This window comes from Canis aureus, chromosome 34, assembly GCF_053574225.1.
Source record: "Canis aureus isolate CA01 chromosome 34, VMU_Caureus_v.1.0, whole genome shotgun sequence".
Lineage (NCBI taxonomy): Eukaryota > Metazoa > Chordata > Mammalia > Carnivora > Canidae > Canis > Canis aureus.
The window spans coordinates 18424145-18451525 of NC_135644.1; the positions used below are offsets into that span (position 1 = coordinate 18424145).

Genomic DNA, 27381 nt, shown 5'->3' on the forward strand with positions numbered 1-27381 from the left:
TACTTGATCATACTCTCAGCCTGCTGAGAGAATAACCAAAAGGGGGAATGGTTAAAAAGAAACAAACAATAACAACAACAACAACAACAACAAAAAAACAAACAGAGATCAATCTTGTCTTGAAGATTTCCTGAACAGACAAAACTAGTTAGTCATATAGGTACAGCTTCATTTAGCTTACTTCACAAGACTAACCTGACCTGGGTCATTTCTTCCTAATATTTCAGGAAATCATAAGTAAACCTTAAACTGTTTTTCAAAGTTGGTATGCGGTAACCACTGACCAATTCCCTATTGTTTAAGAAAATTCTATTATTATAACCAATCACTGTGAGGAATAAACAGTCCTCACTATATAAAGTGCTTTCTAACAATATTCCCCTGAGCCTCATGTCATGTTTTGGTTTGAGGGCTCCCAGTCTGCAGACTGTCTTTTTTGTATGTGCACAATAAACTCTGTATTCATTATGACTTTAGAGATACATTGGTTTTACCTCTGTTATTTCTGAACTTTTGACACTCTGTTTCTATAAAGCTTTTATGTATTTGGAGATATTATAGGATTAAAAAACTATCCATTATAATAATTAAGAATTCTGTTATTGATGCAATTCCAATAATTCAAATAAAAAGCTTTAGGAAAACTTTTATTTCTAAGCAACCACTTACAGTGTTGCCAGATTTGCAGTCAAATATAGCAATTCAACTCTCTTCCTCTTAACAAAATATGCCATTTTTTTTCTTCAGTAAAGATTTCTTTTTACTGCTAAATCCTTAAGACTCGTAATACCAAATATACTAGATTACTATCTTATATTACTCTGACTGATGTTTTTCTCTTCCAAGAAATGAAACCAATGATGCTACCCTTTAAAAAATCATTTCTAGGACAATGCCTTCAAGGACAAAATGGTGATTTTATCACAGAATATAAAATCTAGATTTTAAGATTTTTCTCATGTGAAATATAATGATGGAAGCATCAAACAGTACATAAGAAGAGCAATATGCAACTAGTGTAGTTACAATTTTTCATTTGTTAACCAATTTAGCCAAATTAATTGTGGAGTTAAGAAAGAAAAAGGCAGGTTAATTAAAAGCAATGAGAATCTCATCATGTTGCAATTTTGGGAACTATATAATTCCTTTGCTATAAAATGCTAGCAAAAGCATATACAAAAATGCAACTATCGGGGATGCTGGGTGGCTCAGCAGTTGAGCGTCTACCTTCGGTTCAGGGTGTGATCCTGGGGTCCGGGATCGAGTCTCACATCGGGCTCCTTGCGGGAAGCCAGCTTCTACCTCTGCCTGTGTGTGTCTCTGCCTCTCTCTGTGTGTCTCTCATGAATAAATAAAATCTTTTTTTTTTTTAAATGCAACTACCAAATCAAGAAATGACCCATAAAATTTCTCAGGTCTTTCATACTGATCTAAGCAGGCTGATTTGTAATTATTTTCTTTTATTTTTAAAGATTTTATTTGAGAGAGAGAGAGAGAGAGAGAGAAACAAGCAGTAGGGAAGGCAAAAAGGGAGAGAAAGAGAGAGAAGCAGATTCCAGTGAGCAGGAAGCCTGGCATGGGGCTCCATCCAGGGATCAGAAATTATGACCTGAGCCGGAGGCAGATGCTTAACTGAGCCACTCATGCGCTCTGAGAGTTGGTGAATTTTTTAAATGGAGATGCAACCTTCCTTCCCTGTTTAAAATGTAAATACCCTTGGGACAAGTAAGAAGACACTTAAATTCATATGATGTTATAAAAGACTGACAGTGGATCATTTTCTGAGCAGATTTTAATAGGTGCAAGATGATGGGAATCTGGAAGAAAAGAGGCAAGAAGAGAATAAGGGCAAAGGGATTGGCCTTAAATATAAATATGATCTTCAGAAGTTTCCTTAGTGTCAATCCCGAAATTCCAAATAACTTACACCACCTATCACATCAACTTGAACACACTTTCCGTGTTTTCCAGAGTAAAAGTCCATCTCTTTTCTTACATTAAGATGTTTCTCCATTCTTTAAATGGCTAATCTCCCACTGCTTTCAAAGCACTTTTTCTGAGAGGCTCACTACGTTACATAAAAAAATGTCTTAAAGAATGAATTCTAGGTCATAGCACAGGAAGCAGGAAGCATGGCTGCTTGTACCAGTTTTATAAATCCCTGACTTCTGTACATTTTTTATTAACATTCTAACATAAATGTATTGAATTATTACTTATTGCTGTATCTTACTGTTCATAATCTTTTTTTAAAAATTCCAATAAGGGAGCTATTGAAAAGGCTACCAAATATTGACAGGCTCCACTTTTAACCCTAGCATAAGCATATGTTTCTGTTGGCCTTTTAAAACCAGAACATCACTGCGTCCTAGAAAAAGACTTGATGCATTAATAAAATACAAGCTTTGGTGAAGACCTGAGGAAAACTACTTCAGGTCAGAGAATTTCCGCAAATTGAGCAATACTGCAACATCTCCCCACCAAAGGATGTGGAGACTTCAATTCTCTAACATGTCAATACTGTGCCTAGTTATGAAATCAGAGCAGATGGGAAGGGCAAAGGGGAAGGGGAAATTGCATACGTCCTTAGTTGGAAGCCTAACACATTTCATTTTACTCTTTCTAACTTGTCAACACTTTCTACCAAAGATAGACTTCAGAACATTATTAAAATGTCTTTAATGGATTGCTGAAAATCAACTCTAGGCAACTACCAATTCTTTAACAGTACAGATTCCCCATTGTTCCTGGTATAGGAAAAATGACCAGTTAAGTGTTTTGTAATCCCGTGTTCTTAATTAACTGAGACTGCTCTCTCGGGTCAATGGCCTTCATAACTCCAACACCCCTTCTCTCAATCCCATTGGGTTGTTTTTTGTTGTTGTTGTTCCTGCAGTCTGTATTCTCTGTAATCTTTTTGCACAATTCAGTAACTGGGCATCCCCTTTTCTTGGCCAAGCCCTCTTTCTACAACTCTAAGGACAGATTAGATACTGTTGTTTTTTTTTTTTTTTTTTTTTCTGACTTCTATCTCCTTCATTTTCTCCCACAGACTTCAACTGCAGGCATGGCCCAAGGCTGACTCCCTAATTCACTCTTCTATTTCTTTTGTCCTTTTGAAATTCAACCCATTTTGGCCTGAGGCAGAACTGTAAAGGAAGAATATCCTTCCTAGCAGCAGAATCCTTTTTTTTCAGTAGTTGGTGAGGGGTACATCTGAGCATCCTGCCTTGGGATAGATTTTAAATTCAAAATGTTTGGCTATTAGTGACACATCCCCACTTTAGGGTCTTTGCCCTTCCTTTTCCTTCCTCCTGAAAGGCTCTTCCCTCAGGGTACTGTCTCACTCCCACCTTCCTCAAACCTCTGCTCCTCAGAGGCTTCCCCTGACCATCCAATGTAACAGTGCAGACTCCTGCCCTTCCCTGCCTTACTCTGCTCAAAGTTTTCTTTTTCTGTAACATCTAAGATTTCCAATATATATAGTATATTATTTATTATATTTATTAGTTATTGCTTCTTATGTTTGTCTTCCTGACAGACATATGCTCCATTTTGTTCACTGATGTCCCAGTGGCCTCGAACAGTGATTGGCACTTAGTAGGTGATTAATCAGTATTACTCTAATTGAGTTGAAAAACTTTGCTGTTATCTGCCTTCTTTTTCTTTACACTGCCAACAGCCTAGTCCAGGTTTCTTCTCATGGTAATTAGCTAATTAGCATGCTAATTGTGTTTCCTGTTCTTCCTCTCTTTAATCCATCTTCTTTACTGTTGGCTGATTTTCTCCCTCAAAACTCACATTTATCCTCTCATTATCCTTCTCAGAATCCTTCACTGTAAGGCCAAGTAAAAATTCCTTAGTGTGAGACTTGATGCCCTGCTCAGTACCAGTCATGTCCAGCCTCACTCATGCCCTTTCCTCAGTGGACTCTAGTCAAGCTGCTATTAGCTTTTTTCTTTTAAGAAATAATTGTTGACCTCCTACTCATAGGTCCCATGTGGCATAAAATGAATTTACGGTCAGTTTAGGCAACATACGCTAGAAGGATAGAAGTTTAAACAATAGCATTTGTATTAAAGAAGAAATTAAGTCGACAGAAGAAAGACACTTGGCTGACTTGGGTGTATGAGGTCCCCGTCACTGAAATGACTCTCAACTGCACCTTTCATGTTCTGGGAAAGCAAACCATATCTATTGGTAAACGTTCAACTTCATCTTACTCTGTGATTAATTCTCTGTCTTTTAACAGCCATAATCCCTTAAACATAAATAACAAAAATTTTGTCTTTGCACAAATATTCTGATGTGCCTTTCCTCACCTTAAGAAACACTGATTTATAGGCTTCACATGCCTTCCCATCCTGGAGTGCTGAAAAGCCTCTTCAAGCAGAGTCAGCCCTTGCCTCAAAACCAAGATCCAGCTTGGGAGGTAAAGCCTGAAAGGGCCCTGGGCCTCTCGGGAAAGGATGCAGAGATTGGATTGATGAAAGAGCTGGCATTCTCAAATGGGCCAACTGTGTTACTGACACCTCCAAGTGTCTCACAGTGTCATCACTCTACATCTTAACATGAAGGTTGCTAAGATGATGACAGTTCTGCAGCATTTACTCTATCTCTGCCACCGACGCTTACGAGGTTCTTGTTCAAGAAGTCCTCCCATGTAATCCTCTTCATGTTATTCTTCCTCTTCTCTAAACTTCTACTTTATTTACTATGTTATATACATGAAACATTCTAGAATTTGACATTATTTTGACTTGCATTTTTTGGTCATACATTGATCACTGCAGAAATTCTTGAAGACATAATTGTCTTTCCCACAACAGTGGTCACCAACCTTTGCTAATCAATAAGGCCATCAATACAGTACTCAAAAAATTCAGAATCCAAAGCTAAACTCAGAACTGCAGAAATGTGACTACTTGTCCAGAATCTAAGGAATCCATGTTTTCAAAAAGTCCCCCATACAATTCTAATAATTGGCCAAGTGGGGGTATCACTGCTTTAGCTTTAGAGTTTACCTGGAGCTTACTAATAACATAATTTCAAAACACCTTTTTACTTAAAAATTATTTACTTTTTTGTTTTTTGATTTTTATTGTTGTTGTTATCTTGTCTTAGATATTTCTTTGAGGGACGCATACTGCACTTCTACTCAACTAAAAGAAACATTTTTACAGTCCAGAGGTTTTTTTTGTTTTGTTTTCACTTATCAAGCCATGGCTTCATATAGGGAATGGATTCCAGCAGCTCAGGTTTCTTTCCATTGGTTCTTACATAGTGTGCTTCTCTGGAGGGAGCAGGCTGGCACTTTAGTTGAACCCAAGTACGTTTCTCCTCGGCTTCCTTCTTTTTCTAATCATTTTCCTTCTGATTACTCAGGAAGCTCTCTAGACAGAGGGCTTAATATGCTCAGTAGATATGTTAATTCTCTTGACAAGAATCTTGCCCTTAACTTGTTTGTTTACAATGCCAACAGCATGCAGTGTAACACTATAGACTCTTCGAGTCTTGTCATGGTAACATTTGTAGGTATTCCTTTTTGAACAGTGCCATTCCCTTGATATCTAAAATATCACCTTTCCTTTTTTTTTTTAAGATTTATTTATTTATTCATGAGAGACAGAGAGAGAGAGAGAGAGACAGAGAGACAGAGAGAAAGAGACAGAGACATAGAGGGAGAAGCAGGCTCCCTGCTAGGAGACTGATGAGGAATTCCATCTGGGATCTCAGGATCACACCCTGAGCTGAAGCCAGATGCTCAACCACTGAGCAACCCAGGCGTCCCTATAATATCACCTTTCTTGCAGATTGGCATGTATACAGCCAAAGGAAGCAACCCTATGTTTCCTAAAAGACCTAGAGCATATATATCAGGTGTCTATCCTCTTCCCTTTGTATTGGTTATTTCAGTAAATTACTAGAAGATGGTGGGTCTGGCCAAAAGTAAAAAATTATTTATTTTAAATAATATTATTTAATAATATTTTAAATTATTATTTACCACTATTAAAAATAAAAATTCATGACCAAAGCATCTGATTCTAGATATCATTGGATTCTAGTATTTGATTTTGTGACTAACATATAATACCTAAGAAAATTTTAGAATTCAAAACACGTGAAATTTCACCACATATACAAACATATATTATGCATAAACAGTCATATCCTTTCTCATTTTTCTTTTTATATCACATATGTTAGATACTTTCTAAATAACATCATTCTTTAAAGCAGTGAAAATTATATTACATTGGGATAGTGATACTAATTAACTTAGTCACTTTTGGACTTCTTGGGTATTTATCATTTACCCTATAATTACAGATATCATAACTCATATCTTTGAAATAAATAATTTGTTGAATATTGATGTAATTGTACTATATTTTATCTATTTAGAAAATATTTATTCTATTAACAAAATATGTATTTCATTCTTTCTAAAAATGTTCTAATCTCGGACATAGTTTTTGTGCTGGTGTCTGTGATTAGTTTGCTCTCTCATTTTCAGACTTGTAGGACAATCCTCCTTCAACCACACCAGTGTAAGGGGCCATGAAATTAATCTTGCTGGCACATTCTTTTGGTTCCTATATTTGGGCTGATCTCTCTACCACCCTCTTCTCAGGGGGTACTTTCTAACATCAACCACACAACAGGGAGGAAAATTGTAAATGGTACAGATCAGCATTCTTTAAAGCATAGCCCACAGGTCCTTGTAACAGAATAACCTGGAGTGCTTGTTAAGAGTGAAAAATCACTGATCCTTCAAATTACTCAGATACTGTGGTGTGGCGCCTAAGAGAATAAAATTTAAACAAAGACTCATGGTAATTTTTATGCATGCCAATGTTTAGAAAATCAAGTTTCCATGTACTACAATGTCAATGAATTTGCAATCTAGTTTTAAAATTGAGTCTAATTTAGGGGTGCCTGGGTGGCTCAGTCAGTGACGCATCTGCCTTGGGCTCAGGTCATGATCCCAGGGTCCTAAGGTGACCCCTGCATCTGGCTCCCTGTTCAGTGGGGCTTTCTCTCCATCAGCCCCTCCCCCTGCTCATGCTCTCTCTCTCGGTCGGCTCTCTCTCTCTCAAATAAATAAAATCTTAAAAAAAAAAAAGTTTAGTCCAATTTAAGGTACATCCTAGGGTTAAGATCCATTTTATTCTATTTCTCTATAAAATTTGTATATATATTTAATCTTTGTCACTAATACAACACAATTCTTCCCTTCTCCCCCAACCCTCCTCCACTAAAGTGTATTATTTTTAGAAAGTAAGAACACGTCTACTTTATCTGCACATTTCTGTCATCGTTAAGATTCTGCTTTGCACTTAGAAACTGCTCATGTATATTAGTCATTTAATTTTTTAAACAGATCCATGCTCTGTTTAATAGCTTACACTTGAACATTACACAAAATTACTTAGATGATTTAAAGATATCTTCCTCTTTTGTTAAATCATAATGCCTGCCTGTTGTCTTTAGGACTTCGTTAATAGATTTCTATAGTATTTGTTAGAAACACATCTATATAATACCATAATACATGTTCACTAAAATTCTACTAGGTGTCAGGTGACAAAGACTCTGTCCTGGACCAAATCCCCTTCTCAACTAAGCTCTAATTTTGGTTTCTCTCTTTGGCCTGCTTAGTCCATTTTTAGCAAGAATACTGCTGAGTTCACTTAGTGAGACCCCTCTTCCCTTGGTATTTGATGATCCTTGATATTAGATCAAATTTATCCTCCATCCTCTATATCTTAGCCCCCTGGCCTGCCTTCAGTGAGAATCCTATGGTTCAGTCTAGTGAGAATTTCCCTTGCCTCAGCAATTTTCTATCCTCTAATCCTCACTCTAATCCTTGGCTCTAGATCCCTCCTTGTCCTGGTTATATTACGAATGGAGCCCCATCTCTGTCCCCTCTGCAAAACTCCACTCTCCTTACTTTAACAAGTATTGTGAAGATTATTCCTTTGACACAGGCATTGTGCTATGTTTTAAAGACAGAGTTATGGAAGGAGTAGTCCTTGTACTTGAGAAGGTCACCCTCCAGAATGGGAGTTTATCTCCTCAGATTTTTTTTTCTAAAGATTTTATTTATTTATTCATGAGAGACACAGAGAGAAAGAGAGGCACAGACACACGCAGAGAGAGAAGCAGGCTCCATGCAGGGAGCCTCACATGGGACCCAATCCCGAGTCTCCAGGACCAAACCCTGGGCTGAAGGCGGCGCCAAACCTCTGAGCCACCCGGGCTGCCCTTATCTCCTCAGATGTATTTACAAAGCCATATAATCAAATCTGAAGCATAAACATGCATCATGCCCACAGAAAAATTATTGTAACTTGGAAGGACAACGAGGAATTTCTTCCTATAGCTATATCTACATGGGGGGACTTAACGGAATGAAAAATCTAGGAATGCCTAATTTGAAATGGCTTACTCATGCCAGAAAGCTAGCTTTATATTAACATCAAGCACGGCCTGTTATAGTATCAGGATCTATAGAATACTCATACTTCATTTTTAGAAACAAAAATATCTTTGATTTACTCTGCATATTTTCATTTCAATGGTATATTATTAGAAAAGTCTTTGCCTATGATCTCCTTTAAGAAAAATAGAAAATAGTAGACATACACAGATACACAGATACACATAAATATACACTTGAGTGTACATACACTTTCATCTCATAAAAATACATTATCACAGTGGATGTTACCAGGGGAAAACCCATATTATTAATCATTTTCATCACCATATGAAAACACTAAATACTAAAGAAATTTCTAGGGGCTAAGTGTTCAGAATATTCTGGGCAGTCACAATCTCTCTTGTGATACATCGTATTAAAAACCTAAGACAATGAGAAAACACTACTCATCTATCATTCAAACGTTGACAATACCAAATTCTGGTAAGGATGTAAGGCAACGAGAGCTCTTGTTCATTGGGAATGCAAAATGACACAGCCATTTTGAAAAGCAGTGTGGAGGTTTCTCACAAAATTAAAGGAACTCATACCAATATGATCCAGTAATCACACTCCTTGAAATATACCCAAATAAGTTGAAAACTTATGTCCATGCAGAAGTCTGCAGAGAACTATTTAGAGCAGCATTTTTTTCATAATTGTCAAACTTGGAGGAAACCAAGATGTCCTTCAATAAAAAATGGATAAACAAACTACGGTACATTCATACAATGGAATGCTATTCAGCAATAAAAGGAAATGAGCTATCTAGCCACAAAAAGACAAAGCTAAGTGAAACATTGCTAAGTGGAAAAAGCCAGTCTGAAATGGCTGTCTTCTGTATGATTGCCAATTACATGACAGTCTTGAAAAGTCAAAATTCTGGAGGTAGTAAAAGGATCAGAAGTTGCCAGGTTTTAGGGAGGGAAGGGAAGGACAAATAGGGAAAGTACATGAAATTTTGGGCGTGGTCAAAATATTCTGTATTTTCCATTTTATGTCCTATATAGTACTAGATGATACACTATATGATATAGCAACAATGGAAATACGTCATTATACATTTTTCAAAATCCAAAGAATGGACGATAAAAAGAGTAAATTCACACAAGTAATGAACTTTAATTCATAATAATGTACCTACCAATACTTGTTCATTAATTATAACAATGCACCATACTAATACAAGATGTTACTAATAGGGGGAATTATGTGCTTTGGGGAAGGATATGTAGGAATTCTCTATAGTTTCCAATTAATTTTTCTGTTAACCTAAAACTACTCTAAAAAAATTGTTAACTAAAAATTAAAAAACAAAACAAAACAAAAACAGCAAAGCCAAAGACACTAAAGGTTTTAAAAACAAACCAAACCAAATCAAGGCAAAAATCCTGGTAAGATAAGACAACTTCTAATATTGTGACTAAACAGTATTTTGTGCCGGTCTTTCATGGTGATAGAACTGGGCATCTCATCCCTGTTGTTACCACTTTATTCTTGAAATCATCATTATGTTGGTACCTGTGATAATATTGGAATAAGGCAAGAAGAAATACCAGAGAGTATCCATGTCCCATTAGCCTGAAACCCATAATTCTGCAATATTCAGTCTGAGTTTGAATCAGGCCCCCAATCTGTTGAACATTTGTGATTTTTTTCTTTTTAAATAATAACAAAGACAGCTAACAACCTTACTCAACCTAAACCAAATACTGAAGTGAGACCTGAGCTATGCACATCTCAGACTCAGGGGAGCCCTCGTGACTGTTAAGGCAGATTTTGTCAACTTCCCCAGAGCCCTAGGACAACAAGGCGCCTTGCCAGAATTGAAATGTACCTGTGGATTCTCTAGGGGAGAGATTCTTTATTATTGTACTAACAGAAAGGATGAAGAAACTATTTTAGGTTCAATTTTCTTGATATAAAGTCAGGGATATTGGTCAATCTTTATTTAGATCAAGTTAACTTCATATGAAAATTGGGGACCCAGAGTTTTGTTTTGTTTTGTTTTGTTTTTTTCTGTAAAAGAAACTCCTCTAAACCCAGATTCCAGTCATTGAGATGCAGACAAAGCTGGGGACACTTTAGTGTTTTCAAAAAGGATAGAGCTCCCCCAAATAATGGTTTACAGACGTACTGAGATTCAAACCCTTCGGCCCTGGAGCTGTTCTGGGTCTGGTCTGATGACCAGGGCCAGCGGTCTCTGGTAGTAAGCAGCCTCTGCCATCTCTCGCAGAAGTATTGTCCTTTTCTATGTGGGCATGATAAGAAAAAGGCTGAGAAGCACCTGACTAGAGAATCTCTGCTAATAATGTTTTAATCCAAAATTGTTAGATTGGTGTTTTGCAATTCCCATTGTTTCTACATGACATCCTATTTCAAACATAACGATGATACCTGCCCAAGGAATTTTTTCTGAACATGTTTCACACGAAAGGCTGTAAGGCACGAGCTACTACAAAGCTATAAACAAATTCAGAGCATCCTACTACTTCTGTGAATACCAACTCATTTCACCTCACAATTTCATTAATTTTCAAAGACAACAAAACCAAAAGTAGGAATCATCTCTTACCCTACAAGGAAAACTTCTGAACTTGTCTCAGGGTAAAGCGTCAGGGTCTTTACACACTCCCTCCACTCCGGGATTAAGCAGCTCTTGAAGTGTCTCTACCGGGTCTGAGGGGGAAGAAAAATACATTAAAAATAACCTTGGTACGCTTCAGCTAATATTAACATTCTTTTTCAAGTTCAGATTCTCTTTTTGCCACTTCATGAAATTGCCACATATCTTGCCTCAAGCCATCTTGTACAAACTAATCAGCATTTACAGAACACTTAACTTGAAGAAGGAATTCTCTTCCTCTCAAATCATTTATAATCTCCCCCTCATCCGGCTTTGAATGAATGGAGTCTTTCCTTGTTATAACATCATATTTACTACTTTTCATGATTATTTACTTCCTTTCCCTAGATCACGATTTTATTCCTTGATCTCGTTAGTAATAGCAAACGTTTCTGCAAAAGAAGTTGAAAATTGTTAGGCTTAGCTAGTCCTGTCTGAGGCTTTGCTAAAGCTGTTTCATTGCTCTACTCTGATGAAATAAACTAAAACGTTTTGGTCCCTAATCTCCGATGCCTAATTTTTTTCTGACCTAAAGATCTCTACCAGACCCCTAAGTACTGCATCACGTCTGTAACAATACTGACCTGAGCCAGTGAAAAAGTGCTCTCTGCCAGTATGTTCTATAAGATAGCCTTCCATCACCACAAAGTTTCAGGCATTCTTTTTTTTTTTTTTGGAATGAGCAAAGAAAATAAGCCGTCTCTGGCAGTTGATCATGGACTGCTCTAATTCGATGAATCCATTTTCTACAGGCTTCAGTTGGCAAGCCTCTTTCCACTGCCTGCAAACTGACTACAGTTCTTTGCAAACCTCCTTTGCAATTCTACTCAAACACCATCCTCTACGCCACAAAGAGCTATATGTTACTGAAAATACATTTTAAAGAAGACTTTTAGTGGAAATACCTAATTTTGGAGCTCTTTCTTAACCTCTCCCATTTATTACCCATACATATGTTTACCCATAGAACTGTCTCGAGGATAAGTGAAACCGATGGTGTAGTGCTGTGTAAAGCTCAGAGACGTCAGGAAGACAGGCTGCATTCCCACCCCTAAAATATGCCTCTCTTGATCAGCTTGATTTGTCAATCTGTGTATAGAGGCCCACAGTTACAATAATATAAGTTTGATGGTACTTCTGAACTCTACTTCCAAGAATCTTATTCTGTATATCGTTGAAATTCTTTTTCAAAAAGATTTTATTTATTTATTGAGAGGGAGAGAGAGTGTGTGAAAGCATAAGCAGGGGTAGTGGCAGGCAGAGGGAGAGGGAGAAGCAGGCTCCACGCTGAGCAGGGAGTCGGACATGGGGCTCCATCCCAGGACCCTGGAATCATGACCTGAGCTGAAGGCAGATGCTTGACCTATTGAGCCACCCAGGCGCCCCTATCTTCGAAATTCTTAAAGAGCAAATGGTTAGAGAATGGGATAGGCAGGACAATAAATCCTCCAAGTAAGAGTCATACAGCAGCTTTTTAAAATAGCACAGCCCTTCCTTATTAATCTTATTATTACAGACAAAACAAGTGCATACTTTATTCAGTTATGGTTATATTTATATGAAGCTCCAGAAAAGGCAAAAAAGAGGTTATGATGATAATCAGAACAGTGTTGTGAGAGATTAACTGGAAAATGGTAGGAGAGCACTTTCTGGGATAATGGAAAAATTCTGTATTTCTTCTTAAGATTTTATTGGGGGGGGGCAAAGGGAGAGGGACAAGCAGTCTCTGCACTGAGTGCAGAGCCCAAAGTGGGGCTCGCTCTCACAACCTTGAGATCATGACCTGAGCCCAAACTGAGAGTCAACTGACTGAGCCACCCAGGGGCTTCAAAAATTCTGTATCTTGATTGAGATAGTTGCTTATGTAAGTAGAAACATTTGAAAAAACTCCATGGACCTGTGCCCATAAAATCTACATTTTACTATAAATTATATTATAAGTAAATACCTTAATAAAAAATAAAAAACAAAGGGACTCAAAGAGATCTCTCAGTTTTGGAGTGATTTTCAGAGATCACCTACTTTGTAGGAAGGAGTCTTCACCTCCTTCCTGGCCAGTGAAAAGTAATTCTTCATTCTTTCATTTATGGATCTACTTACCAAAGATTTATTACACATAAATATATCCAGAGTTAGCACAATGGCAGCATGCTAGAAAAAATGATGGTTAGCAAAAGAGATACAGCCTCTATTGTGGAGCTTAGAGTCTGGTGGAGGAAAATAGACAATTAAAATGGACAAAGAGAAAGAGTTATGGCTGCAGCACTGAGAGAAGGTCCGTGTTTTACGTAAGAACTTGCATCAAAACAGAATGAACTATTTTATGCTAAACCCCAAGCTAAGCTGAGCTGAAAATATTGGTGTTCACTCAGTCATTAAAAGGTGTTAGAGTAATCAGACTAAAGCAAACTAAATAATGTTTTTCTATTAAACCGAGCCTAAATATTCTCTAAATTGACTGAATCAAAACATCAAAATATTTTTCATGTCAAATTTCATTTGGACATTAAAGTCTTTTTTTAAAACTGAATTTAGGTCTTCCACACCCTACGGCAGCTTATACATACAGCTGTCCATGAGGACAACATGGTGTTAAATGACCCTCTTTCCCATGAGCAAATCCCAGCTGGGAAGACAGGTGCATCTACTTCTGGTGACTCTGCTGCCAAGGAGGGATTTGCAGGCTCTCCCAACAACAGCATTATGCATACTCACCATAAATCCAAGCTTGTGATAGGTACAGTATTCGATATACAAAGTATAACCACGAGCAAAGTATAACCATAAGCATTCCAACATAAAGTACTTTTAGGTAAATGCCACTTCCTTAACACCACCCCTGACCACACTTTTAAATGAAGTCCCTCTGTGGGAATCCAATTTTTTAAAAGATTTTATTTATTTATTCATGAGAGGCACAGAGAGAGAGAGCCAGAGACACAGGCAGAGGGAGAAGCAGGTTCCATGCAGGGAGCCCAATGGGACTCCAGGATCACGCCCTGGCCTGAAGGCAGGCGCTCAACTGCTGGGCACCCAGGCATCCCGACAATCAAATTTTTAAAGCATATGAAAATTTTCCTTTGTCTAACTAGTATAAAAAAATCATCTTGTTCCTTTTTATGGTTTTCTTTTCTTTTTTTTTTTTTTAGATTTTCTTTATTTATTCAGGAGAGACACAGAACGAAAGGCAGAGACATAGGCGGCAGACCGAGAAGCAGGCTCAAATGCAGGGATGTGGGACTCGATCCTGAAACTCCAGGATCACACCCTGAGCCGAAGGCAGGCACTCAACCGCTGAGCCACCCAGGCATCCCTATGGTTTTCTAACCTAGTCGTCCAAAATTCTTTCCAAAATGAGAGAAGTCATTTATAAAATCAAAAAGATGAAATAATATATTTTAAAAACAAATAAATGAAACATGAACCATATAATTATTGAATTTCCAAGCCTTCTAAAGAAGACTATTTTTGTTGTTTATTTGTGAAACTATCTAGAAGAAAACCAACATGATTTTTTAAAGATTGCTTTAAGAGGAAACATGCTAGAAATAGTATTTAAAAAATTAGCCTTCAAATGAGAAGTGTACTTTAAACCAAGACCATGATGGATAATGGATGATTTGTATTTAATTACACAGACATCCATAACCTCTTACTTCTACCATCTTTCCCAGGCTCTGACCAGTTTAGGGTTTCGGTTGCATTCTCCTGGCAGCACCAAGAATGGCCACTAAAATTCTAAAGTAACTGGAACTCTAATTAATTTTCTCAAACATGAGACCCATTCCATATATCCACAGAAAATATTGTCAGATTGTAGTTCAAACTGTCAAATGACACTTTTATTATTTTCTAACTCTGGCCAGTGACAAATTCAAAAGAAATCCTCTATTGGTAATTAGGAATTACAGTTCCTGTTTATGTAGTTTTAACATATTTAATATTTAAGGAATGTGTATATTTTGACAAAGTAATGCATTTTTTTAAATCCCATGTTTTATTTTTATCCCCCAACCAAATAGCTTAATGATTAGAATAGTTAACACAATGGAACACTTTCCTAGCATTTTACTTTAATTTTTCCTTCTCTAATTTTCACTCTACCAATCTCACTTTAGCTTGGTTGCTATTCTTTCTTTCTGCCAATGTAAATATCAGCTCCCTGTGTTCCCAGTTCCTTAGTCATTCTTTGATATTCACTGGTATTTTAAGAAATACTTTAAAGAAAGAAAGATGATGTTGAGTTTGGGAGATTTGAGGAACCTTATATATATACTGGCACTTAAGATTTTCTCAATCTCAATCCATTAGATATATAATTGTGGTGCAAAATTCTAGATGATTTTTAAATGATTTTTTGTATTGTCACAGCCTCCTTCCTCATTAAGTCTCAAAGAGATGTCACAGCATGGCATTCTGTTTGTTGGCTTGTATCTGATAAGACAAGACTGTCATGTGTTCTTAGAGCAAATTTTAAACATCTCCAGACTCAATGGACTTATTAAATACTAAAATCTATATAATAACACTGAAATATTTTGAAAGAGGAAATAGAATCTTTGGAATTAGTGATTAGAACTGAATTATTCTAGCAGTTAAATTTTAGGAATTAGCTTTATTGTATATGCATACCTTAGACAAATTCAAAGGTATTTATTTAGCTGCTAGTATGTGCCAGTCAACATGCAAGTCACTATAGGTACGTGAATAAACATGGCCCTTCTACAGCAACTCACAGTTTAACGATGGTAAGAACACATAAACAGATAAAAAGATAATTTAATACCATTTGGCAAGCATTGTGACAAATGCATACACAGCCCTATGAAAAAAATGTAAGTTGGACACTCAGTTTCCCAGATGAAGTGGGAAGGACTAGGATGTGTTCCATAAATAGTGACTGAGATTCTAACTCTGGGGCAACATGTGTCATCTAAGTCCTTAAGATATTATCCTAATTATTATTACAGATCTCATTAAATATACATTTGGTTTTGCCCTGTTTTTCATCTAATAACTTTTTCTTTAATATTTAAAGTGCGATTAGTTCAGGGAGAATTTCCTCATTTCATAAAACACACACACCTATAGGCTTATTGTGATATTTAATGAAATATATAAAATACTTAATGCAGTACCTGGTATGTGGTAATTGTTCTCCCTGGAAGGAAGGAAGGAAGGAAGGAAGGAAGGAAGGAAGGAAGGAAGGAAGGAAGGAAAGAAGGAAGGAAGGAAGGAAGGAAGGAAGGAAGGAAGGAAGGAAGGAAGGAAGGAAGGAAAAGAAAAAAGAAATGAGAAGAAGAGAAAGAAAATTCAATCATTCTTATTGAAAAAAAATTGGCTTACCATTGTAACTCTGCCACTGGACAAAATTTTCACATATAAAAGATCTGGGGTTAGTTATCAGAATTTCTCATCCTTTAGAAGTCACTCCATTGATCCAAACAGATTGCTTGGTGTTTATATTTGAATGGAGAGCTACAAATACCTTTAAGACTAAGGGCTTGATGGGGCATTCATCTGTAGCTAGAAATCATTTCTCAAGAGGAATAGCTGAGCTGAGGAGATCTCTAAGATTTCCATAGAGATCCAAGGAGGTTCTATAGGGTCTGTATATTCTTCTTAATTATACTGGCTGGACAAATTGTTAAATGGACCAAAGGAAGACTTAGCATCTTTTATGGAAAGGAGACATTATCTAGCACACACTTCTTGGCTATCTGATTCTTTTGGCGGGCAATTTGAATTATTTTATAAAGCTGTAAATTATAGATTACTGAGAACAATTAAAATGATACTTATCCAAAGATGTGCAAATTCCATTTAGTGGAGGGAAAACTTCCCCCAAGGAGAAAAGGCCAGTTTTACATCTATTTGTAGATTCAACATTCCTGACTCAACTGTGTATATGTGGTATTTTGAATTCCCAATTGAGAGAGTTCATAACATCTTATTAATTTCCTCATTAATAATTGAATGAAAGAATCACCTTTCTGATACTTGTATAATAGTTTTGACTTCGCCCTTTTAAAAAATTATCCTTTAACAATTTTTTTATGTTTGTGTTTTTATTTCCCACAATAATTAAAGAAATAACCTAAGTGGTTTTTGGGTCTTCTAGACCTGTATTTTACAGTCACATATTCATATGAACCCAGTGTTCATGTTTGTAAATACATGGTACCAGGAATTATTAATAAAAACAGAGTTAGAGAAAAAGACAATGAAGATACTATCCCAAAAGAGTTTCCCCAAGCAAAATATTAGAAGAATATTAGAATATTTTACTGCACACCATATTGTCATACTAGATACAAGAACTTGTATGTAACAAGCCAATGCCATATTCACGTAGTGAACAAATATTTCATTTTAACCAAACGTTTCCTGCTACATTAAAACCCAATATTGTGAAATTGAATTTTCTCATATTTGTAGATTTGTTTGTGTTTTATTTGTAATTATGTTTCATAAAAGATATAGGCATAAATACCTTATATTTAAGTAACAATTTAATAAAAATGATTTAATATCTGAGGCACAAAGAGAATATTTTTGTCCTTGTTTTTGCTTTTCCCTTAAAAAGACACTATATATTATGCAAGTTTAGGAAAAACTGACCTAAAATATTGTGGAAAATGTGTGTTTCAAATTTTGCATTTGTGGAAACATATTTTCTAAAAGATAAAGTTCTGGTGTCCTGAAATAGTTAATTTATTTAAATTTCATGATCATCTTTAATTCATCTGGATTTCCCATCAGATGATGTACTAAAAGAATAAAGAAGGCTTAAGAAAAATGTCATTGTTCAAAAACAAACCCAAAAAAACCCACCTAGTCCTTTGAAAGCTCCCTTGTATAGCTGCAAAATACCATTAATCTTTTCAGGATTTGATATATTATAAATTTCAGTTTAGAAACATTAGAAATTAGATAGACAATAGCCTATCTCATTAGACTATGAGATAATTTTACTAGTAAAGGACTGCAAAGAGAGATGAATTTATATTGTATCCAATTTTAAACCCAATAAGAAAGGAAATATATAAAATTTCCGTTGTTTAAATTTATATGAGTCATTTCCTAGTCTTCTAAAAACGAGTTGCATCTTGAGAAATGATAGGCATTAAGTGCGAAGTAAGTTTTAATTATTTAGAAAACACCTTTCTGCATATTATTTATTTAAAAGAGCCTTCTTTTTTAGAAATCAGTCTTAAAATTGTGTACTTGAGGCAACTCTTTTGGGGATCTAACAGTACTCTCTGCAGTGGTGAAGGAAATGCCAAATACAATTAACTCCACCACCAGAAAGAACAAGTGAAGATTCAGGTGTGGCTTTGAATACCTTGGAAAGGTAAGGTTTGGGAGGTTCTACACGGTGGGATGTAAGTTTGAAGATTTTTGATGTTACTTGGTGACTGAGAAATTCCCAGCGTTTAGTAGATTAGCATTTAGTAGAACATGCCCATTGTTTTTCATTTGTTTATCCCCAGTTCCTGGCATATAGTAGTAAGGAATTAGGACAGTTGTAAGAAAGGCAGGCACGGACAAGCTCCCCAACCCCCAAGAGGAAACCACCTTTAAAAGGATTCTACACCAGGCTGGAAGGAGCCCTTCACCCTTCCCATGAGAACAACTAGGTTGACCACAGTCTGTAGACAAAAACTTGATTGGGTGGCAGCTCACACCAAAGAGCCCATACAAAACCCCCTAGATTTAAATGCCAAATTGGCAACCCTCTTGGGTCCTCTCTCTCTTCCGGAGCTTTGTACTTTTGCTCAAAAACTTGGCTTTGCTGCCCACCACTCTGGTCTACCTCTTCATTCTTCAAAGCAGTGTAACCAAGAACTTTAGGCACTAAAGAAAAAGAAATTCTGCAACAGTAGGCATTCCATATATGAATTGATGTTTATAGCTAGAAGTATTCAACCAAGACATCATGCTCATGGTCAAAGATTTTTAAAAAGTTTGTGATGATATATGCTGCTCATAAACATTATATATATAATATGCATATATGTCATAATATGTGTATATATAAAACACACACTCATATATACATATATATGGCACATTTGTTGCTTTGTTTTTGTTTTACCTTATGGAGCTAGTACACATATCATTTTATTTCATTGTGACTATCCTTCTGTAGTAGGGTACTTTGCTATTTTTTTTAATTTTTTTAATTTTTATTTATTTATGATAGTCACACAGAGAGAGAGAGAGAGGCAGAGACATAGGCAGAGGGAGAAGCAGGCTCCATGCACCGGGAGCCCGGCGTGGGATTCGATCCCGGGTCTCCAGGATCGCGCCCTGGGCCAAAGGCAGGCGCTAAACCGCGGCGCCACCCAGGGATCCCGGTACTTTGCTATTAAACTAAGTGTTGATTTTTTTTCAATTTCTTTTAGTTCTATTTTTCTACTATATTTAAGTAGCAAAGAATACTTTCTCTATGCCTCAGGGTAGGGTTGATTCAGAGAGAACAAAGAATCACATTTTTGGCCTTTGAACTATTAATTTGACCTTTGTAAGTCAACAGTGCAGACAACAGACAACAGTCTTTAAAACCAAGGCTTTGAATTGCAAGTACCAGCAGCTTGAAAGGAAAAAAAAAATCCAAAAGCTTGGATTTAAATATCAAGAGTCAAATCCTAGAGGACTTGGAGGTAAGAGTTTAGGTCTTGGAAAGAGTAGGAAAAAAAATAAGTGATGCCATAGGAGCAATTTTTCTATAAAACAGAGAAGTGATACCAATAAAAATCCCTTTTGGACTAGAAAAGGAGAGATAGGGAAAGGAGAATAAGAAAATATAGCTGGCCTATTCCCTGAACCTATATTAGAATTGAAATTCTAGAGTTCGGTGACAAATATTTAGTGACTCTTGCACTGGTGACTCCCCCACATCTACTCTAGAAATTGAGAAAAAAACAAACTTGATAGTTACCCGTCACCAAACTAGTCAGCTGTAGTAGGTAGAAATGTCACCTAGGCAGATCTAGATAAAGAGGCGCCCTGGGACCCCTGGGTGGCTCAGTGAGTTAAGACTCTGACTCTTGGTTTTGGCTCATGCCATATGATCTCATGGGTCATGGAATCCTCACCCACTCCCCCACCCCCGCCCCCGTCCCCGTCCCTCCCCATGTGGGCACTGTGCTCAGCACTCAACAAGGAATCTACTTAAAATATTCATGGATATTTTTTAATAAATAACTGAAAAATAAGCTAAACATTGCCAATACACATCTGGATAATAATAATAAATGCTAACATTATTGAGCGTTTAGTTGGTACTAAACGTTTGCCTGCACCACCTTATTTAATCCTCACCTATATAGTAGTATCATTATTCTTATTTAACAGAGTAGGTAATAGGAAATTGTGGCTTGTGGAGGGAAAAGATGATCTGCCCAAGGTCCCAGAGCTAGCAAGTAGCAGATCTGGGATTTAAAGATATACAATCTGAAATGCTGCAACACTGAATATTAACTTAAAAAGCTGTTTTTGAATATTGGAAGCAATTTTGGAAAGTTGGTTCCACATGACTTTTTGCTTTTATTTGTTGTTTACAGTTTTTATTTTAGTGCCCTCACTTAGCCATCATAGCATTGTAGATCTCAAGCAGGGACACTTTATGGATCATCTAGTTCAGTCACCTATAACAAATGATAGAATCGACTCATTCAAGGGCAGAAAGCAAACCAGTAACTCTTGCTTTAGGAAAACCTCTCTCTCTCTCCTCTTTTCCCTTGGATTTTTTTTTTACTCACCCATTTTAGTAATTGTCAAAAAGAGTTGCAAAGGTGAAGGGTAGTGTATTTAGGATCATAAAGGATTAGGACAATGAGATCAGTCAATGAAGGCTGAAGTTAGAACTGGTAAAGCAAACTCCTTTGCGTAAATACAGAACTACAGACAGTATCTAAAGCTATGCTTTTAAAGAGCTTGCTAAATCCATCCATCGTAAAGGAATTCTTTATAAAGGCATGCACCTCACTATCTCAGACCTCTAAGTTATTTTATTGCAAAGCAGACTTTCCTATTTTGAAGATCTATTTTGTATATACTCGATTTTAATGTTCTAGGCATAATACCCAAAATGTAAAAAAAATATCATTTCTGTTTGAAACAATAGACTTTCCATATGCCATTCACACACTGTTAGTATTTTCTAGTCTGTAATTCAAAATGTGTTTTTGTTGTTTACTTTTCAATCAGCTTACTGAAAAGGCATGGGTTTGGACAAATAGAGGTACTCAACACCGATGATTCAATGGATGTGTATGAGGAGAAACAATATCTTTAAAACGTTGAATAGGGTTCACAACCATCTATTTTTTAAAACTATTAGACACCAAAGCACATTGACAAATGGGTCTAATAGTTTCTCTGCAGTGGTCATCACAGAAGAATTGGTAATGCACTCTATTATTTTGTTAGACATGCACTTCTGGTGACATTATAGTGCCCATAAAATGGTCTGATAACTTACAATCGGGATAAAACTAAAGTAATACATTATAGACTTCATAAAAATGTTTCTCTGGAACTTACTCTCACATTATTATAGGATCTCACTGCATCATCTTTCCTTTCTTCTGTCTAATCATCTCATTTCATTTTTCTTAAGATTCTTAAACTGCCCTTGCAACAATTTTTCATGTAAAGACTCAGGCACCATTATTGTATATGGTCAACATTGCATGGCCTGCAGCAACAAATGTGAAGGCCAAGGATGTCATTTTATCCTACACCTCTAGCTCTACTCGCTGACATGACTTTTTAAGCACCTTTAATTTATGTCCTTCTTTCCCTTTTTCCAAAAGGCTAACCCGTCAACCTCCTTCCCACGTATGAGGTTTAAATCATCCCAACATTTAAAAGCACATATGCTCATAAGTGGGAGAACTCTTAAACATAAAAAGCATTCGCCAGTGTCTTAGCTTTTGCTCCTCCTCTTGAGTTTTACATTAGGATTCTTTGATGAGTCCTAAAGCTTGAATAATTAATGAAAACATGGATGTGATCAAACAGTTTGAAAGTAATTGGCCAATCTGCTCCTTTTATCTTTTGCAGACAGAATTATTTACGGAACTACAATACTTACTTAAGAGAGGCTTTTTAAAAATCAGAAGAAAGTCTTTTTTTTTTTTTCTTCATGTTTGGCCATCTCCCTTTATCTTTTGTTGCTGCATCTTCCTTAATTTCCTTCTTTTTTCATGATTCCATTTCATCAATTAGCATTAAACATGGATTATAGATCATGAAATAAATTGCTCCATGTTGCTCCAAAAATTAAGGAAGCCATTATCTCAGTGAGAGTATACAATTTGGAATTTCAAAATTTTGTTTTGAGTGGGATATATATGTTTTTTAATGAGGGAGTAGATTTTTGCATAGAATGTTTTATTAAGATACTACAACCCTAAAAAGTCCACAGAACTTCAAAACTGTCCATATTATTCTCTCCTTAAAGGAAAACCCAAAAAGCTGTCAAAGTTTAACAAGACAAGAAGGACAGTGTTGTGCATCTTGCTTTTGTAAGCCTGCAGGTGCCAGAATTGAAATGTGACTTGAGGCCACAACCTTATGGGCAAGATATGATATTATCTGAACTCCAAACCATAAAAACAATACATTCTTATAACTGTGTCCACTGACATTAGAAAAATGCTCAATACTGACGCTGGCTGTGCCTAAGGTAAATACCTAGAGCTGCTAACTTGGATTCTAAACACTGGCCACATTAGAAGCAAACCAACTTCATAAATGTCAGTAGTCTTTCCGATTTATTTACTGTTAGGGTTGCTAGGGGTTAAATTGTGTTCACCCAGAATTCATCGGTTAAAATCTTAACTTCCAGCATTTCAGAATCTAATCCTACTGGGAAATAGGGTTGTTGTTGATATGATTTGTTAAGATGAGATTGCACTGGGGTAGGGTGGGCCCTTAATGCAAAATAATCGGTGACCTTATAAAATGGGAAAATTTGGACACAAACAAATAGAATACCATGTGAAGATGAAGGCAGAGATCAGGGTGATGCAGCAGAAGCCAAGGAACGAAGGATTGCCAGCCAACCCCCAAAAGCTGTAAGAGAGGCATGGAACAGATTCTTCTTCACAAACTTCCGAAGCAATCAACTCCACCAGCATCTTGATCTCTGCCTCCAGAACTGAGACAACAGATTTCTGTTATTGGAGCCATTTGATTTGTGGCTCAAACACTGCTACAGAAGCCTTAGCAAATTAATACAGTTGTTGAATAAGAAGATATATAAAATCTGATTGATATTTACAATGCATAACATGTATATTTATTTGTGATTATGAGGAAATAAAATTTTCCATCATCCAGTAATTATATCTGAATTGGCAATTCAAAACTTTTAGAATCATTTTAGAATCACATTTATGTCCTCCTTTGGAGAGCAAACCTCATAATGAATAATTTAGATTTTAACATCTGGGTCAAAATCACATCAAATTCTAGGTGTCTACCAAACAGTGATAACAAGAACCTACAATGTAGCTTCAAGAACTGATTAAAGTACTGTTGATGGCTATTTCAATTTGTGCCCCATATTTTGTAGCTGAGGTCGGCTAGGAGTAGATTCAGGTTTCATGCAGCCTACATCTCACACAACTTTGGGATCCCTAATTAAGAAAAGAAGACAGGATTACAAGTTAAAAATTAGATCATATAAAATGAGCCCATGTAAGTGACAAGCCCTGAAGCTTAGTCTTGATTAATTTCACCTGAAATCCACCTCTGCTGATAAGATAATGATAATAGAGCCCAGAAACAATACAACCAGTTTCACAGGGATGAAGTAATGCTTATATCAACACAATTTTGCTAGCTTGTAACCGTGAAATAGAAGTGGAAACTACAGGGAAGGATAGACCATGATGCTGGAAGATACTACAAACGTCCTACATAGATCAATCCAGTCTAATTTTAGGTCACCATTTCTCCACAGACAACTGTACTGTATAGATGATGAGTAAGACTGTCAATGAAAAGTCAGTTCAGGGATCCCTGGGTGGCGCAGCGGTTTGGCGCCTGCCTTTGGCCCAGGGCGCGATCCTGGAGACCCGGGATCGAATCCCACATCGGGCTCCCGGTGCATGGAGCCTGCTTCTCCCTCTGCCTGTGTCTCTGCCTCTCTCTCTCTCTATGACTATCATAAATTAAAAAAAAAAAAAAAAAAGTCAGTTCAGTTAGCTGGCCACCTTGGCAGTCTAATGCTAACAATGAGTGAAAATAGCTATTGAAGTATGAACGAATTGGCTAATTAGAAAATTTTCATATTCAAGTGGTGTAAAACACAGCTTCATATACCTATTATCTCCATCCTGTTACATTCCATTTCCCTCTGTACAATATTCAGTACCAAGCTTTTAGCTATGAGCTCAAGAACCTGTGCTATGGCGTGTGTTTATGCCCATGTGCATTGTGGTTTTTCTTTCTGGTTATCTGCTCTGTCTTCCCAGTAAATGTCGTCTTACCTTTCTGCCTCCTATGTGGTTTAGCCCTAGAGCTGAAATCAAGAGTCGGACATTCAACCAACTGAGCCACCCAGGCGTAGCCCCCTTTCACTATCAATTCATTAGTGTTCCTTTTCTTTTTTCCCCCAAATCTCTGTATCTTTAACATATTATACTTATGTTTAAGTCTATTTCTGCCAAGGATTATAAATTTCTTAAATCAGGGACTCAGTGCTTAGCATAGTGATAGGCACATAATACATTTTCAGGTAATGTTTATAAGAAACTAAAATGAATACACATATTTTAAAAGATTTTATTTATCTATTCGAAAGAGAGAAAAAGAAGGAGAGGGAGAAGGAGACTCCCCACTGAGCAGGACCCCAATGTGGGACTTGATCCCATGACTCCAGGATCATGATCTGAGCTGAAGGTGGATGCTTAACTGACTGAGTCACTCAGGTGCCCCGAAAGTAAAATATCTACATATTACTCCCAATGTGTCTATTCCTTGGGGTCATGTTTCTTTACAACAGGATAACTGGAAATGAGGCATGCTATTTTTTAGAGTGACTGGCATATAATAGTTACTCAATAAATGCTAATTGACTAAAGGAATGAATTACAAGATTTGGGTTTCTGAATAATTAAACTGCAAATAGACATTTTGGTCCTAAGTAGAACTTATTGAAGATTTCTGAACACAGAATGTGCCTGACATAGATTTCTTAATTAACAGAAAATGACTTAACTATCCTTCATTTTTTTCACAAAAATTAGAAAGGACATTTAGACCTCCCTAACACATATATATAGCAATTTGCCACAAAGAATTCCAAACAAATGGAAATACTGACATCACTGCAGGTAGTTGCCATTTTTCACCATGTTTCATTTAATATTTGACAGCTCTGTTCCTTTGATGCTACCAGATAAAGACTACTTCAGTTACAAAAATGAAGAGTGAGGAAGAGCAAACAGTGGGCAGAGGGAAGAACAAGGCAAAAGGCTTTGAAATAGGAGGTGCTTGGAAAATTCAGGGAAGAGTAAGGATACTTAAATGTTTCACAGAAAATAGAGAAGGTTTGGTAGACTGGGATAGATCTGTGTAGGATCTTTCAGACTATGATAAAAGGTTTGAATTTTATCCTAAAGTTTAGTGGGAAGTCATTGAGGTTCAGCAGGGTGTGAGACAGCAAGCTGAATTCAGTGGACCCAAGGGATAAAGACTATAGTGAGATTAGATTTTATGGGAAACACTGGATTAGACCCATGAGTTGGAAGGGTGCTCAGTTGGGTTGGAAAGGTCCAATATACTTGGGGTCAAGAGTCTTTGGCAGAGATTACTGTTCGCTCATGTTAGTATCTTCCACCTCCAACTCTTACTCCACACCCTCCCAAATGCACACACTGATTAGCAGGACTGAGTAACCGAAAATATGTGTATGTATGAATTCTGACTTGAAGTCCCATGGCAGCATCTTATCAGCATCAACATATAAAGATTGCCTAATTTGTATATCCTATAAAATCTACAGCCAGATGTGCAGGAACAGCAGAGTCAAATACGCACTAATTATATTTATACAGTGAAAACATACTGAAACACACACTGAAACACTAAGCACTCTGAAATTAGGTGGCTAGGATATAGCCAATCATAGCAAGGAAACGAACAGCAAAACCACTAGGAGGACTAATTACAAAAACAAGTTCCCTACCATGGAGTTTAGTAACCCTGAGCTTTCATGGTCTTCTAGCACTCTCTCCTACTACAGTGGTTCATATAATCCAACTACTCTTCCAACCAACAGATGGCTGAAGGTTCTGGGGCTCTCTCTGAAAGCCCTCACACTGGTTATTAACCACAGGTGTGCCTAGCTAGCCACCATGAAACAAAGACCATTCATAGCTTTATGGTGACCAATGGACCATGTAAGTTACCTATCAAGGGTTTAAAATATTATGAACTTTTACTATCGCTTCAAATCGAGTATGTGTATATTAATAGCAACATTAACTCTAAATATACTAGGTAACACTACCCTGGAAAGCCTTTTGTAATACTGAATAATGTTGTAAGTGATTTGGAAAGACTATCTCTGGTCAGCTTCCATGTGCCACCCTGAAACCAGTTCACCGTAGGTGTTAGACACTCTATGGTTTTGATAGTGATCTATCCAAACTCTGTATCAGCTGGATTTCCCCAAAGCTCATTAGTTTCTGACGGGGCTGCCAAAATCTCAGTTTCTACATCTGCTCTCTTAAATCGTCAACTCCAAAACCCATCTTTCATTTTCAATGGGAGTAATTTAGAAGATGAGGTTTGATATATTGATCTTTTTTTCCTTCTCAGCTAACTTTGAAGGGATAAAACTATTCCCTCTATGAAAGGATAATTTGTATATAGGAATATGTCTCCTACCAAATCTTGGTTCTATTTATGTGGCATAAATGAACCAAATGTCAATTTTTTTTCAAAATGCGCAGACATTTAATATGTGCTAATTAATTAGCAGGTCCTCTTCAGAAATAACAATTCCCACAGGCTTTTTCAGGAAAGAAACCTAAACAAGAAAGGGTCTCTTACTGTGTTTACCCAACATTCTGCTTATCTATTTTTAGCAGATTCTTCCTCACTTTTCCCTATTGGACAGGATCAAGGAACTGAAACTACATTATAATGAATCTCTTCAATCAGCCTGCTCTTTCCTCCCTATATAAAGGATAACAAAATATCAAGCTGCCAAAAGCCACAAAGCCTATTTTCTATGTAGAAT

General features: G+C 36.7%; 1 protein-coding gene across 1 annotated transcript in view; it reads right to left on the reverse strand.

Moving 5' to 3' along the window:
• Positions 1 to 27381, reverse strand: part of B3GALT1 (beta-1,3-galactosyltransferase 1) — a 503452-nt gene that overhangs the window by 321554 nt on the left and 154517 nt on the right. The window contains exon 2 of the mRNA XM_077883654.1: positions 11064 to 11167. The gene's annotated coding sequence lies outside the window, so the exon portion shown is untranslated. The remainder of the gene's footprint in view (positions 1 to 11063; positions 11168 to 27381) is intronic.